Source organism: Canis lupus, chromosome 5 (genome assembly GCF_011100685.1).
Source record: "Canis lupus familiaris isolate Mischka breed German Shepherd chromosome 5, alternate assembly UU_Cfam_GSD_1.0, whole genome shotgun sequence".
In the NCBI taxonomy this organism is placed as follows: domain Eukaryota; kingdom Metazoa; phylum Chordata; class Mammalia; order Carnivora; family Canidae; genus Canis; species Canis lupus.
In genome coordinates this window covers 4,026,307-4,042,543 of record NC_049226.1, presented here as the reverse complement: position 1 = coordinate 4,042,543, position 16,237 = coordinate 4,026,307, and the positions used below count along the sequence as shown (strand labels likewise).

Genomic DNA, 16,237 nt, shown 5'->3' with positions numbered 1-16,237 from the left:
ACCTCACTAAGATCCTTGTGTATTCGATGACAATAATTATCCAAACGTGGCTCTAGAACTCTAAAAGGAAAATCTTTTCAATTTTAAACATCTATATTTTCAAGAAATTTTCTTGAATGCCAAGACTCTAAGGCTAGAATTTTGGAACCAGAGTCCTTATGGTACTAGAACAAGGCAAGTCTGCTTGTTCCACAGTGCTCAGGACACCCAAGAATGGAAGAGCTCACAGCTTCATGTGCTACTTAACTAAACTGTGGGTTAATTTTGAGGTTTCATAAATAAAAGTTCAGAAGTTCTCTTACCTTCCTAAGGTTTATGTTTGTTTGTTTGTTTGTTTTTAAAGATTTTATTTATTTATTTGAGAGAGATATAGACCATGAGCAGGATGGAGAAGCAGAGAGAGAGGGAGAAGCAGGGAGCCTGATGCAAGGCTCAATCCTGGGACTCTGAGATCATGACCTGAGCTGAAGGTAGATGCTTAACCCACTGAGCCACCCAGGTGCCCCTATATTGGTTTCATAATACATTCACTCTCAGCTTAAATGTGTTTTAAAGTCATAGAAGCTTGAACTTATAACTAGAAAAGGGACATAACTTTTCAAAAGAAGCCAAAACATAAACACTGCCAGGTAACTGCAATTATAATTTTTAAAAACAAACTTAAGCAATGTACAGAAATTGCCCATATCTGCTGGGAACCATGTGGGGTGTAGGTTATAGGAAAGAACCGGAGGCTGGCTTCCCCTCTGTCCAAAGGAATGCACATAAGAAGAGATGGCGATGGTATTATATTATGATATACTTCTCTTTTATCTATTGAGCTTTTGGCTGTGTTGGTGGATGAAGGGTGATCCACTGCTGGTGACTGGTCAAGCTGTTAGAACTGTTAGGAAGGTGAAGAGAAGTGGAATTAGGATAGGGTTGTGGGTCTGTGTTTGTTTGGGGAAGTCAGAAACACCCAAGGAAAGAAGTGAACTCAAATTGCTGCAAGTGGTAGGATTAACTGAGAAAGCACTTTACATACTTCAGGCTGTTCATGGCACAGCAGATTTATATTAGATACTGAAGCCAATGGGATCTCCAGGGTGAAAAAACCGTGGAAAAGAATAAAAGATTAACACAGACTAAAACAGAATTTTCGATGGATCTGGATGTTTTCCGTAGTGGGTAGCACATTCAATTCTATAAAGGGTTAAGGTTATTGGTTGGTATGGGATTGATATTATTGATATCTGCATGTAATCAGAATTTTATACTAAAAAGACTAATGGCAGACTTTGAGATTATAAGAAAGAATTATAGCCCATGATTAAGAGTCTGTGTTCCCTTCGCTGCTTAGTTGGAACAGGGGAATTAGCAAGTGGTTAACTAGAGCAATGAATCCCTGCTCTCTGCTTGTTACATACACCTTGGTGTTCTTGAGGCAAGGTGAGATTTCCATGGGCGTGAATACATCTTTATTCACTTTATTAGGATGTTGAGAGAAGAGAAGTGTTTGAAGACAGTGCTCACTATGGCCTATCCTCTTGCTCTCTCCCTTTTATACCCAAAGGGCCGTTCTTCATTGTTCGTCGGGATTCCATCCTAGCCTTCCATAACCCAGGTCTCAGAGCACTTAGGCAAGGATCCTTAACAAAAGCCTTCTAAAACTGTACACTCTTGTCAGGACAATTAAAGGCTCTATAGAAGAAAGGCGGCAGAGACAAACTGTTGAAAATGCCTGAAAATGAAAAATTGTGCATCTTTCCACAGAGGGGCTTTCACAGAGGTATACAAATTTAGCTGAGCTGAACAAATTATTCAACTGGAATCTGCAGGGAAAACCAGGGGTAGATTAAGCAATGATTGATAAATTAAGTGGGTAATTATTTCTATTTTTTAAAATTTTTGCCTTAATTGCATTTCCCTTTAAATATGTATGGTAGGAGTCCTATCTTGAGTTCAGACAAGTCATTTGATGTTTGGCAAGCTAGTAAAGAATCTTTCAGGATGCCTGGGTGGCTCAGGTTGTGATCCTGGGGTCTTCGGATGGAGTCCCACATCGGGCTCCCCGCAAGGAGCCTGCTTCTCCCTCTGCCTGTGTCTCTGACTCTCTCTCTGTATCTCTCATGAATAAATAAAGCCTTTTTTTTTTTTTTTAAGAATCTATCAGTATCAGTTGTAGCTTGGAGTAAGAAATTCTAGGGGTTGCCAAGAGGGTGCTCATCCTTAGGGAAAGGGAGCCTGGCCTATAAACTTGATCTATTGTAAAAGGGAACCACAGGATCCAAAAGGAGAGTAATTCTGAGTACAGAATTACTGCCACTTGGATTTTTAGGAAGCAGAAATCACACTCTCCCTGTCCCCAGTTCCTGTGCTGGGTTCTTGGAAGAGACGTGACTATACAGAAGTAAAAACAGAAAGCTATCTCATAATTCTTTATGACTTGGAGGCACTAGTGGCATGGCTTTGGTATCACTCTGACCAAATCTACTCTTAAATGAGAGTAGATGGCCACTTGGGTGGCTCTGTCACTTAAGTGGCTCCCTTTGGCTAGGTCATGATCCCAGGACCTGAGATGGAGCCCCACATTGGGCTTTCTACTTGGCGAGGAGTCTGCTTCTCCCTCACCCTCTGCCCCTCCCTTCCCCACCTTACATGTGTGCATGCTCTCTTTCTCTTTCAAATACATAAAACCTTTAAAAAAATAAATAAAATTGGAGTAGAGCGCTCTTGCCACATACCCTCAGACCATTTTGCAGTATTTTTTAAAATGGTTTCATTGAGAGCCTATTATATAATAGGCTGTACATTTCATTTTGAGAAAATTATATATATGCATATGATGTTTGTATATGTATATATCCATGAAAATATCACTACCATAAAGATAATAAGCATATCCATCACCCCAAAACTGTCCCTATGCTCCATTTTAATCCCTCCCTCATAAATTTCCTAAACATCCTATCCTCAGGTAACCACTAATCTGCTTCCTGTAGTTACAGAGTTTGCATTTTCTAGAAATTTCTAGAAATAGGATAATACACTTTTTATTCTTCTTTTCTGGACTTTGCAAGTAGCATAAGTATTCAGAGTTCATTCACATTGTTGAATGTATTATGCATCTAAAGCATTTTCTATTTCTGAGTAATATTCTACTGTATGGATATACTATAATTTATTTATCCATTTACCTGTTGATGTGCACATGGGTTTTTTGTTGATTTGCGTTATTACAAAAAAAAAAAGCTAATACAAATATCTGCACCTAAATCTTTGTATGAACACATACTTTCATATCTTTTGGATATATAATTAGGAGTGGAGTGTCAGTTATATGACTTTTTTTAGAAATTGCCGAATTGTTTTCTAAAGTAGTTGTGCCTTTTTAATAATCCCATCAGCACTATACGAATGTTCCATTTGCTTTGTATCTTTACTAGCTCTTGGTAAGGTCAGTCATTTTAATTTGAGACATTCTAATATCTGTGTGGTGTGCTATTTCAGGGTATGAATTTGCATTTCCCTAATGACTAATCCTGCGAACATCCTTTCCTGTACATTTTTGCTATTATCTTTAGTGAAGAACCTTTTAAGTCTTTTGTTCATTTTTAATCGGGTCGTTTGTTTATTTTTACCTTATCTATTGTTGAATTTTATGAGTGTTTTTAATGTACTCTGGATACACATTCTTTATCAGATATATGATTTGCAAATATTTTCTCCCAGTCTTTCATTCTCTTAAAAGAATCTTTTGGAGAGAGCAACAGTTCTTACTTTTGATGAAGTGTCCAGTTTATCTTTTGCTTTTGTTTTTGGTACAGATCATGTTTTGGGTGTTGCATCTAAGAAATCTTTGTCCAAACCACGGTCACAAAGATTTTCTTCTAGAAGTTTTATAATTTTAGTTTTACATTTAGGTGCATAATCCATTGTTCATTTTTTATGTGGTGTGGGATATAGATTAAAATCTATATTAACCTCCCCCTCCCCATATGGCTATCCAATTGTTTCAGCAAGTCTGTTGAAAACACAATCATTTTTCTACTAAATTTGTCTTTCCACCTTTGTAGAAAATTGATTGTCAAGATATATATGGATTGAGTTCTGGACACTCTATTCTATTCCATTGCTCTATTTGTGTTTCTTGATGGCAATGCCATACTCTCTTGCTTACTGTAGTGATAAAATATCTCTTGAAGGCAGGTAGTTCAAGATTTCTCTGTTCTTTTTCAGAGATGTTTTGCTATTCTAGGACCTTTGCATTTTCATGTGAATTTTAGAATTAGCCTGTCAATGTCTTCAAACTAATGTGACTTTGATTGAGATTGCATTAAATCTCAATTTGGAAGGAAATGACATCTTAACAATATTGAGTCTCCAGTTCGTGATCATAGCACACCTGTCAATTTGTTTAGGTTTCCTTTAATGTCTCTCAGAAACATTTTGTGGTTTTCAGTGTTTGAGTTTTGCACATCTTCCATCAAATCTATCCATAAGTATTTCTTATTTTTAATGCTATTATAAATGGCATCTTTTATAATTTCAACTTCTGATTTCTTTTGCCAGCATATAGTATATATACAGCTAATTTTTGCATATTAACCTTATGTCTTACCACATCGATAAATTCAATTTTTGCTTTTGCTAGTTCTAATAGCTTTAGTGTAGATTCTATCTACACAGACAATAATATAAAGACATACATAAAAACAATCTTTCATTTTGAACCTTGGTGTTTTGGATATTTTTTTCTTTTTCTTGCTTCATTGTATTTTCTGGGACTCCCAGTCAATGTTGAATATAAGTGGTGAGAGTGAACCTCCTTACTTTGTTCCTGATCTTAGAGGGGAAAGAACTATTCAGTCTTTCACTATTAAACCTGATATAGGCTTTAGTTTCATGTGGATGCTCTTTACCAGGCTGAGGAAGTTCTTGTGTATCCTTCGCATGTTGAAAGTTCTTACCTGAAATGAATGTTGATTTTTTTAAAGTATTTTTAATCTCTATCAGGATGACTTTTTTTAGTTTAGTTAATATAATGAATTAAATTAATTTATTTTTAAATGTTAAACCAACTTGCATTCTTTAGATAAACTTCACATGGGGTCATGATTTATTATTCTTTCTTATAGAATATTAGATTCAATTGGCCAAAAATTAAAAGCTTATCAAAATTTTGTTAGTTCATGTGGGTGATAAGCACCAGGAGTTGCATGGAAGTGTTGAATCCCTATATTATACACCTGAAATTTATATTACACCATATGTTAACTAACTGGAATTTAAATAAAAACTTGAAAAAAAGAATTCATGAAGAATATTGATTGCTAGGCTTTTTTTTTTTTTTTTCTCTAACACCTCTGTTTAGTATCAGAACAATGTGACTCAGAATGAGTTAGGAAGTGTCCTTCCTCTTCAGTTTTCTGGAAGAATTTGTGTACGATTCATATTATTTCTTCCTTAAATGTTTGATAGAATTTGCCAGTGAAGTCATCTGGGCTTGGAATGGGAAGGTTTGTGGGAAGGTTCACAACTATACATTCAATCCCTGAATAGATACAGGGCTATTCTGGTTACCTAATTTTTTTCTTGAGTGAGTTTTGGTAGTTTGTGTCATTAAAGGAATTTGTTTTGTCTAGGTTGTTGAATTTATTTACATAAAATTGTTCATAATATTGCCTTATGATAATTTTGATAGACATGTAATCTGACCTTTTCAAGAAATACACTTTTTAAAAAAGATTTTATTTATTTATTCTTGAGAGAGAGAGAGAGAGAGAGGCAGAGGGAGAAGCAGGCTCCATGCAGGGAGTCTGATGCGGGACTGGATCTCGGGTCTCCAGGATCAGGCCCTGGGCTGAAGGTGGCGCTAAACCACTGAGCCACCCCAGCTGCCCTACACTTTTGATCTTGTTGATTTTCTCTACATTTTTGTATTCTACTTCACTGATTTTCATTCCAACCTTTATAAATTTATTTCTTTTGTTTCCTTGGTTATCCTTGCCCTTCTTTTTCTTCATGTGGAGGTTGAAGTCATTGACCTAGGATTTTTTTCTTTTCTGAGTTGGATATTTAGTGCTATAGATTTCCCATGTATTACTATATTAGCTGCATCTTACAAATTTTGACATGTTGTAATATGTGTATGTGTTACAGTATACTATATGTATTTAATGTTTATTAGCTATGTATCATTGCTGTGTTATTTTACTTACATGGACCTTTAACTTGTCAAAGTCTACTTTCCAGTTACAACATAATGTCATATGTATAATATAAGAATCTTACAACAGTATATTTCCATTTCTTTCTTCTTGGCCTTTAGGCTACTTTTTACATACTTTTTACTTTTATATGTGTTATAAAATCCACAGTATATTATTATCTTTTTTAAAAATAAATTATATCTTAAATTAAGATATTTATTTATTTATTTATTTATTTATTTATTTATTTAGATTTTTTTAAATGAGAAAGAGAGAGAGCATGAATGGGATTGGGTAGGAGAGGAGAGGGAGAAGCAGATTCCTGGCTGAGCAGGGAGCCCAAGGCAAGGCTCCATCCTAGGACCCTGATATCATGACCTGAACTGAAGGAAGTCACTTAGGTGCCCCTAAAGATATTTAAAGAATGGAAAAATTATCTTAACACATACCTACATAGTTTACATTTTTGATGATTTTAGTATCTGCATTTTTTTTTACTTGTTTGCTTGAAACGACTTCTTCAATTTTTCTTATAGAACGGGTCTTCTGGTAATTAATTCTTTCAGCTTTTAAAAATGTCTACAATAATTTTTACTTTACATTCCTCCCTGAAACATATTTCACTGGGTAAAGAAATGTAGTTTTTCTCTTTCAGTACTTTAAAATAAATTGGCCTCAATTGTTTTTAATTAGTAATCTGCCATTCTTATGACATGTGTTCTTCTGTATATAAGATGTATTATTTCCATGACTGCTAGAATTTCTATTTCTCATTGGTTTTAAGAAAGTTGGCATGGTGTAGTCTTTTTTTCACATTTCTTTTGCTTGGATTTGTTGAGACTCTTTTTTTTTTTTAATCAATGGACACTTGGGCAGCTTCTATAATTTGGCTGTTGTAAATAATGCTGCAATATACATAAAGGTGCATGAATCCCTTTGAATGAATATTTTGTATTCTTTGGGTAAATTTTCAGTAGTGCAATTTCTGAATCATAGGGTAGTTCTACTTTTATTTTTAAAAGTTTTTTTTAAAGTTTTTATTTATTTATTCATGAGAGAGAGAGAGAGAGAGAGAGAGGGAGACACACAGGCAGAGGGAGAAGCAGGCTCCGTGCAGGGAGCCCAACGTGGGACTCGATCCCGGGTCTCCAGAATTAGGTCCTGGGCTGAAGGCGGCACTAAACCACTGAGCCACCCAGGCTGCCCTATTTTTTTAAAAGTTTTAATTTAAATTACAGTTAGTTAGCATACAGTGTAATATTAGTTTCACTGTACAATAGAGTGAATAATATAGTGTTCCATACAACATTCAGTGCTCATCACAAGTATACTCTTTAATTCCCATTACCTATTTAACCCACTCCTTCACCCACTTCCATTCTGGTAACTATCAGTTTATTCTCTACAGTTAAGAGCCAAAGAATACAAAAATACTTACTCAAAGGGATACATGCACCCAGATGTTTATAGTAGCTTTATCTACAATAGCCAAATTATGGAAACAGCTCAAGTGTCCATCAACTGATGAATGGATAAAAAAGATGTGGTGTATATATATATACACATACACACAATGGAATATTATTCAGCCATAAAAAGAATAAAACCTTGCCTTTTGCAATGACATGGGTGATGCTGGGGAGTATTACCTCAAGCAAAATGAGTCAGTCAGAGAAAGACAAATGCCATACGATTTCATTCATATGTGGAATTTAAGAAACAAAACAAATGGGCAAAGGGAAAAAAGAAAGAGTGGCAGACCAAGAAACAGACTCTTAACTGTGGAGGATTTGGTGAGGTTATAGTTTTCATAAAATTTGAAAAAATTTTAGACACTATTTTTTGAAAAATTTTTCCTTTCCCTCCCATCTCTTATTACCTTTGGTAACTCCAAGTTTACATATTGGACCACATGAAAATTTCCCAAATGATGTTCTTTTTTCTCCAGCCTTTCTTTCTGTTTTCATTTGGGATAGTTTTATTGCAGTACATTCAAGTTTGCTTGTATTTTATGCAATGTCTAATTTGCTATCAGTTCCATCCTGTGACTTTTCATTCTCAAACATTGTGTTTTTTTATCTCTAAAAGTTCAATTTGCACCTTTAAAAAATACCTTTTATGTCTCTATATCACATGTCAATTTTTAAATCTAGTTTCTCAGTCATATGGGAAAAAGCTAAAACAATGGTTTTAATGTCCTTATCTACTAATCCAATTATCTTTTTTATTTCTGGGTCAGATTGGATTTATTAATTTTCTCATTATGGATTGTGTTTTACTGCTTCTTTGCATGTCTAGTCATTTTTTTACTAGGTTCCAGATATTGTGAATTTTACCTTGTTGGATGCTTGGTATTTTTGTACCCTTATCAATATTCATGAGTTTTGTTTTGGGATTTTTTAAGATACTTGGAAACAATTTGGCCTTCTCAGATATCAATTTAATCTCTGTTAAGCAGGACCAGAAAAACATTTAATCCAAGGCTGATTTCTTTCACAACCATTCAGGAAAAACCATTCTGACTACTCTACTCAATGCACTGTTAACTATGAAATTTACCCTTATTGCTGGTAAGAACAAGCATTTTTCCCAGCTTTATGGGAGTATCATGTTGTGTTCTTTATAATCATTTTGGTTGCTTATTTTCTGATCTTACATAGCTTCCTCACATGTATGTACTTAGCATATTCTATTGAATACTTTAGAGAAATTATCTGGAGATTTTTGAGGTTCTCTTTCTGTGCAACTCTCTCCTTACTGGTACACTGCCATGCTGAATTCTAGCTGCCTCTACCTCTCTGGGCTTCCAGTGCCATCTTCTTAGTACAAGGAGGGTGCTGGGCTCTGCTGGGATTCTCCTCTTGCACTCTCTTCAGTCAGTGGACTGGGACAATAATAGGGCTAACTCTGTTCATGTCTCATCACTCAGCAATCAGTGTCTCTTGATGCCTAACGTCTAATATCTTCAGGATCATTACTACATATATTTGTCTTGATTTTTAGTTGTTTTAAGTGGGAGGTATATCTAGTCCCTGTTACTTCTTCTTGGCCCAATGTCCATGTTTTGAGTGTTGTGGGACACTGGTAGTAATGCAGGGCAGGAGACCATTCTGCCTGGAACGTGCCAAGTCTCAGGATTACAGAGTATGCTGTTCCCTCTGCAGAGAACTTTATTTCATACATTTTTCACCTAGTTAACCCCTATTAGTCCTCTAAGTCTCAATCTACACATAGGTTGTTCAAAAGCCTGTCCTATGAACATCTTTTTAAACTTCTTCTAAGTGATTCCACAGTATTTTATACTTCTCCTTTAGCCACACTCATTCACAATTATATTTCTTTTCCTCGTCCTTCTTAACTGCAAGTTTATAAGCTCTACGAGGATAAAGACAGTTGTCTTATTGCCTGCTGGATCAATGAAAGGTGTTTAATAAGTGTCTGACCATAAACAGGAGAAGATAAAAGCAGATGTGTATGGCGGAAGCAGTGGTACCTGGTGGGTGATGGGCACTCAGAATAAACATTAACTGTGGCTTGTGTGAACCACATGGTAACTGACTGAAATTAGTGATTAGATTTATCTATATCTAAGATATATCTTAAAAAATTCCAGAAATACTTTGGGGTTAGGAAAAGAGGAAATACTATAAAGGGAGAAGGTCAGTAATATCTAGGTGATTATTATTGTGATTTAATCTGTCTTAATGGGTGGGTATGCCTCTGGATATACTATATATATTATATCATTATATCATAATATATCACTATATATTATATTGCATGTTATATTATCATGTGATATAGGATAAATATTTATTTTTATTTGCTGCTTGTTTTACACTCCTTTTCCCATAGAATGTAAGCTCTATGAAATCAGGTACTTAGTTCGTCATGTTCTTCGCCCCATTCCTGATTCTAGAGGGTTATTTGTCAGATAGTAGATATTCAATAGATATTGGTTAAACACATAAATAGGATGTCTTTATACTACTCTACTTTAATTCTGGTTAAGCAGTATGTTAAACTATTATTTTTTTCTCTTTTGTTTATTTTTTTTTAAACAAAATTACATGGGAATCAGACTACATTCTTTCTTCATTTTATCATGCCTACAGGGACTCTAGCTACTGAGATTAAAATGGCTTAACTAAGGCTCCAATGTCCACCTGGTGGCAGCTTAATTTAATCACACTCAAATTACCTCAGAGGAAATTAACAGCTTTCCAAGAGCTGAATTTGACAACTCAAACATGTAGCAGCCCTAGGGTGCCTACGTGCCCACACTGCGCCTCACTCTGGAGACGAGAACAGCACCATATTAAGCAGTGGGGAGACATCATTAAGGTTATGATTAAACTGCCTTGCAGGGCAAAAATTATCATGCTGAGAGAAGGCCAAAGTCCTGCCAAAAACATCACTGTTTTGTTACATATTACACATTTCTAGTGATTTTTCTTCTCAAATCAAAAATAGCAAGAGGAAGTGTTCTGCTTCAACATGAAGGTTGGCAGGATAAAGACTAGGAAGTGTAGAGTTGGGTGTTACAGAAGCAGTGATTAAACGCTCAGTAAGTAGAATTATGAGGGACAGTTAAGGTCAAGTATAGAGTAGGGTGCCCAGTAGGGAGCATTAAGAGCTGACCCTGGAAGGATCAGAAACATGACCAAGAAAGAAGCCCAAAGATCAGTAGTTTGAGAAGTAGTGGGAAAGCATGTATAGCACTGGTGATGATGACAAAGTGAATGGTTTCCAGGGTGATCTTAGAGCAAGAGGATGGCATCTTTCCCCCAGCTTCTTTTAATGAAAAGCTAAGCATGTGCCAGCGACCGCTGCCTGGGCGTGGGTAGCACTTGGCCCCTCACTCCAAAGCTAACTTGGCTCATAACAGAGCAAGTTCTAGAAAGGCTTGACTCTTTCTAGATACTGGATTTGATGTGTCTTTTAGGGCAAAGCAAAAAAAAAAAAAATCAAATACCAGTGCCATTTTAAAAATCCTTTTGTTGCTGTTAGAGTTCAATGCATAAAACAGAAACCAGTCTGGGTATCTTAGGCAGAAAGGGATGACTTACTCTGGAAAATTAGGTTCTTCAAAATAATTGGAATTGCTGCAGCAATAGAGTCAAGGGTTGAAATCATTGAACTCAAGGACACAATACTAAATCTGCCATCAAAGGATCAGAAAGCCACTGTCTTTGTCACAAATACCTCTTGACACCCACAGATGCTATGTTTGGCTACCATTACTGCATCTTGATTCTTACACTTTCAAGCCTTCAACTGCCAGCACGAACAGCAACAGAAAGATGACCTATACTCACTTTCATTTTCTAAGTATCACTGAAGGGATCCAGTTGGTAGAAACTAAATTGTATACAGAATCTGAGAAAAGGTGGAAGGTGGGATTTTGATCTTGTTCATAGTATTCATGTTTTTCTAGCTAAGGTCAGGACCAGGGTGACGTAAGAGAGGCATCTATGACATAAAATTTACAGAGGCACGGGTTTCCACCTCACAGGAATATTGTGATAATTAAATGAGATAAATTTTTATGGAACTTAGTGTAGTTTTTAATATGTAGTGAGTGCTCACTGATTCCTAGAACAATAATTATTAGCTGTAGGGATAATACAGCTAATATTATCCCTAATAATAATAGTAGGGATATTAATATCTGTAATATCCCATTTTTCTTTTCCAAGGAAAAATGATAAAATTTCTCTACTTCTATGAATTATTTTCAAAGAACTCCCTTGTTCAATGAATCTCTAGCTTTATGTTACATAGGCTTTTGACAGGGTTGACCGTAGGGCCAGTATGGCCACATTTAGCAAGTCCTACTGTTCGTGTGTAGCAGTCCTCTAGAATGTGTGGGCCTCTATTACCTTTATTCTAAGCTTTGAGCCTTTATCAACAAGGAAAGACCTTTCAACATCTTGTCACCCCTGCCTAATTCTTCCACACATAACAATAGCCTCTCAAAAGTCTATCTTAGAGCATCACCAGTTTTTACTTAATGATTGTATGAAATGTAGATCCTTATGGGAATTATAACACTAAGCTGTGACCAATGATACCTTACATAAATACAGAAAATATTTTTAAGTGCTGAAGTAGTGAGAAGAACATTAGGACACTGGCCCTTGAAGAAGACAGAAAAGAGAAAAGAGGAGGGATAAGAGATTTAAAATTAGAAGTTAGGTCAATAGCTACCAGGACCTATTCATAGATATGTGACTCTGGGAAAATCACTTCATCACTTTGAATTTCATTTCAGCACCCATTAAATGATAATATATATTATAGCCATGTGATTTTCATTCAAACTCTTGCAAGAGTGGGAACATTATTACCTCCCCATGCCCCCTCAAAAGGAAAAACTAAAATGAAAGTCTGTCTCTCACCACACATAAAAATTGATTCTAGATAAATTTTATGTATAAATGCAAAAGGTAGTGTAATACACATTGAGAGGACAACAGAGGAGAATTATCTTTATCCTTGAGATAGACAACGTTTTTTTTAAGAAGGCACAAAAATAATTTATTTTAAAGGAAGTATTTAGTAAGATGGACTATAGTAAAAATTTAGGAACTTCTGGTCATCAAAAGAGTGAAAAGGTAACGATAGAGTAAAAGATACATGAAATATACAGTAACCGACAAAGAACTGATATCTGGAATCTATATCTCTGTCTTTATGAAATTCCTAGAAATCAATAGGAAGGAACCAGATATCCAATAGGAAAATGGGCAATGGTCTTAATGGTCTTTACCAGGTACTTAACAAATGACCATTAAAACATACAAAAAGAAGCTTTGATCTCATTAGTCATCAGAGAGATGCAAATTAAAATCATAATGTTGTATGTATGATATTATATATAATATCTCATGTTTTCTTTATTCATTATCCATCAATGGACACTTAGACTGTTCTCATGTCATAGCTATTATGAATGTGATGAACAGGGAGGTGCAGACATCTCTTTGAGATAGTGATTTCATTTTCTTTGGATATATATACAGAAGTGGTGTTGCTGGATCATATGGTAATTCTATTTTTAATCTTTCGAGGAACTCATGTACTGTTTTCCATAGTGGCTGCACCAATTTACATTCCCACCAGCAATGCACAAGTGTTCCCTTTTCTCCACACCTTCACCAGCATATATTGTATTTTGTTTTTTGATAATAGCCAGTATCACCTTACTGATAAGTAAGGTGATATCTCATTGTGGTTTTTGCATTTCCCAATGATTAGTAATGTAGAGCATCTTTTCATGTATGTTTTGTCCATTTGTACGTCTTCGGAAAAAAATGTCTTTTTAGGTCCTCTGCCCATTTTAAAATCAGATTTTTTTCTTTTTGCTATTGAGTTATATGAGTTCCTTTCTTTTTTTTTTGTTTTTTTAAAGATTTTATTTATTTATTCATGAGAGACACACAGAGAGAGAAACAGAGACACAGGCAGAGGGAGAAGCAGACTCCCTACTGGGACTTGATCCCAGGACCTCGGGATTATACCCTGAGCCAAACGCAGACACTCAATCACAGCCACCCAATTGCCCTGACTTAATGAGTTTCTTACATATTTTGGATATTAACCCTTATCAGATATATAGTTTGCAAATATTTTTCTCCTTTTCTGTAGGTTGACTTTTTATTTTATTGATTCTTTTGCTGTGCAGAAGCTTTTTAGTTTGATGTAGTCCCACTTGCTTTTGGTATCATACCAAAAAAATGTTATGAAGACCAGTGCCAAGGAGTTTTTCCGTATGTTTTCTTCTAAGAATCATATGGTTGCAGGTCTTAAATTTAAGTCTTTAAACCATTTCAAGTTAATTTTTATGAATGGTGTAATTTCATTCTTTTGCATATGAATATCTAGTTTTCTCAGCATATTTTTGAAAAGGCTATCCTTTTCCCATTGAGTATTCTTGGTCCTCTTGTCTAATATTAGTTGACTATATATATGTGGGTTTATTTCTGGGCTCTCGATTCTGTTCCATTGGTCTATGTGTATGTTTTTATGCCACTACCACACTGTTTTATTATAGCGGCGTAATACGGTTTGAAATAAGGAAATGTGATGCCTCCAGCTTTGTTCTATTTCTCAGGATTGTTTTGGCTACTTAGAGTCTTTTGTGGTTCCTATGAATTTTAGGATTTTTTTCTATTTCTACAAAAAATGCCATTGGAATTTTCATAGGGATTACACTGAATCTATAGATGGCTGTGGGTAGCCCATACAACCACTTTGAAAAGTTATTTGTCATTATCCACTCAAGTTCAATATATGTGCATCTTATAACCAAAAATTTATTATGAACTATAATACTACTAAAGAATGATCAAAATTGACTTTATAATAATAAAAAAATAGACAAAGCCAAAATGTCCATTAAGAGTGAAATAGATAAATTTGGTATATTCATAAATTCTAAATATCTTTGAAAATGAATAAACTATCATTACACATAACAAAATGTAGGAATTTTATAAATACAATGTTATCCAAAGAACCTAGTCTCAAAATATTCCATTCTGTATTATTTCATTTATATAAGGTTTAAAAATAGGCCCTCTGAATTTATGGTGTCAGATTAGTAAGTCAGAATTGTATTTATTTTTGGGGAGGACGAAGGCACAAGTGGCTAAGAATGGGATGAAGGGCTTCTGAAATGCTGCTAGTGTTCTATTTTTTGTTCTAGGGATGGTAACATGAATGTGTTCTCTATATGACATTTCATGAAGCTTAAGATTTATGATCTTCCTTGTATGTTTGTTTTATTTCAGTAAAAATGTAAAACAACAACAAATAAAGGTAAGAAAAGTACCCCAATGGAAAAGAAAAAAAAGAATAAGAATTGTATTTTGTCATTGTAAATCATTTTTTACTTTAAAATTGAACAATATGCACAAAGTTCAGTTAGAACAATAAGGCTATTTTAATTACTAGACATCAGCCTTTATGCGTAATATTTGCATTGTTTGCCCCAGTGGCCTATTCGTTCTTCTATCAACAAATCCCTGAATCACAAAGATAAGTGATTCAAATGATATGCACACTTTTAAATAGTTCACCTTGCAGTTTTGAGATGGTAGGAACATTTTCCACTGAAGTCTGCACAAAACCTAACTAGTATCATTCTACTATTTACTGCATTTATTTGTCTCTTATGCATTAAAAACCAGAGTAAGGGACACCTGGGTGGCTCAGAGATTGAGCGTCTGCCTTGGGCTAGGGGCATAATCCTAGAGTCCCAGGAATGAGCCCCACATCAGGGCTCCCCTCAGGGAGCCTACTTTTCCCTCTGCCTGTGTCTCTGCCTCTCTCTTTCTCTCTCATGAATAAATACAATCTTAAAAAAAAACAGTAAAATATATTTGTATATGCATGCTCTTTTCTTAAATATAGACAGATAGAAACCTGTCAATCAATCTATCATCTATCCATCTATCTATCATCTATCTATCCATCCATCCATCCATCACCGATCTATCTATAACGTGAATTGAATATGGAGAGTACCCTAAAAACCTGGCAGGATATAGTTTGGAACCCCTTGGCTGGTTTGGTTTGTTCAGTCTAGTTCCCACATTCTGCCTGCCTGTAAAATAGTGGCCAGGGACATAACTCATCTCCTGGGAGGAGGCTGTTTCCCTGCTTCTGAAGTTCAGCCTGCCAAGAAGGCAATCAAACATTACCTGATCTCTGGCCAAAATTTCCTATTTTCACTTGTGAGTAGAAGGCCACGGTGGGTGTTTGCTTCTATCGTAGACTGCCTGGCGGTCCCTCCTGAAGCAGAGTGGTGACTGAGGTACTGTGGAATAAGTGAATTCACTCTGTAGTGTTAAGGTGGAAAGCATAGCCTCTTGCTGTTTCCTGTCTGTCTTTGTGCCAGCTAACGGTAACAAGAATGTCTCCACAGACTTCGTGAGATCCAAAGGGTTGAGTAAAGCTGTTCCTGTTGGCAAAGTCAGGTTTTTCGCTTTCTGACTTGCTTGAAACAGATTTGACAAGACTTTGACACAATACCTATGCCT

At 35.5% G+C, this 16,237-nt stretch overlaps 1 long non-coding RNA gene across 2 annotated transcripts in view; it reads left to right on the top strand.

The window, feature by feature from the left end:
• LOC111095780 overlaps positions 1–16,237 on the top strand; it is a 112,509-nt gene that overhangs the window by 31,750 nt on the left and 64,522 nt on the right. The window lies entirely within an intron of this gene.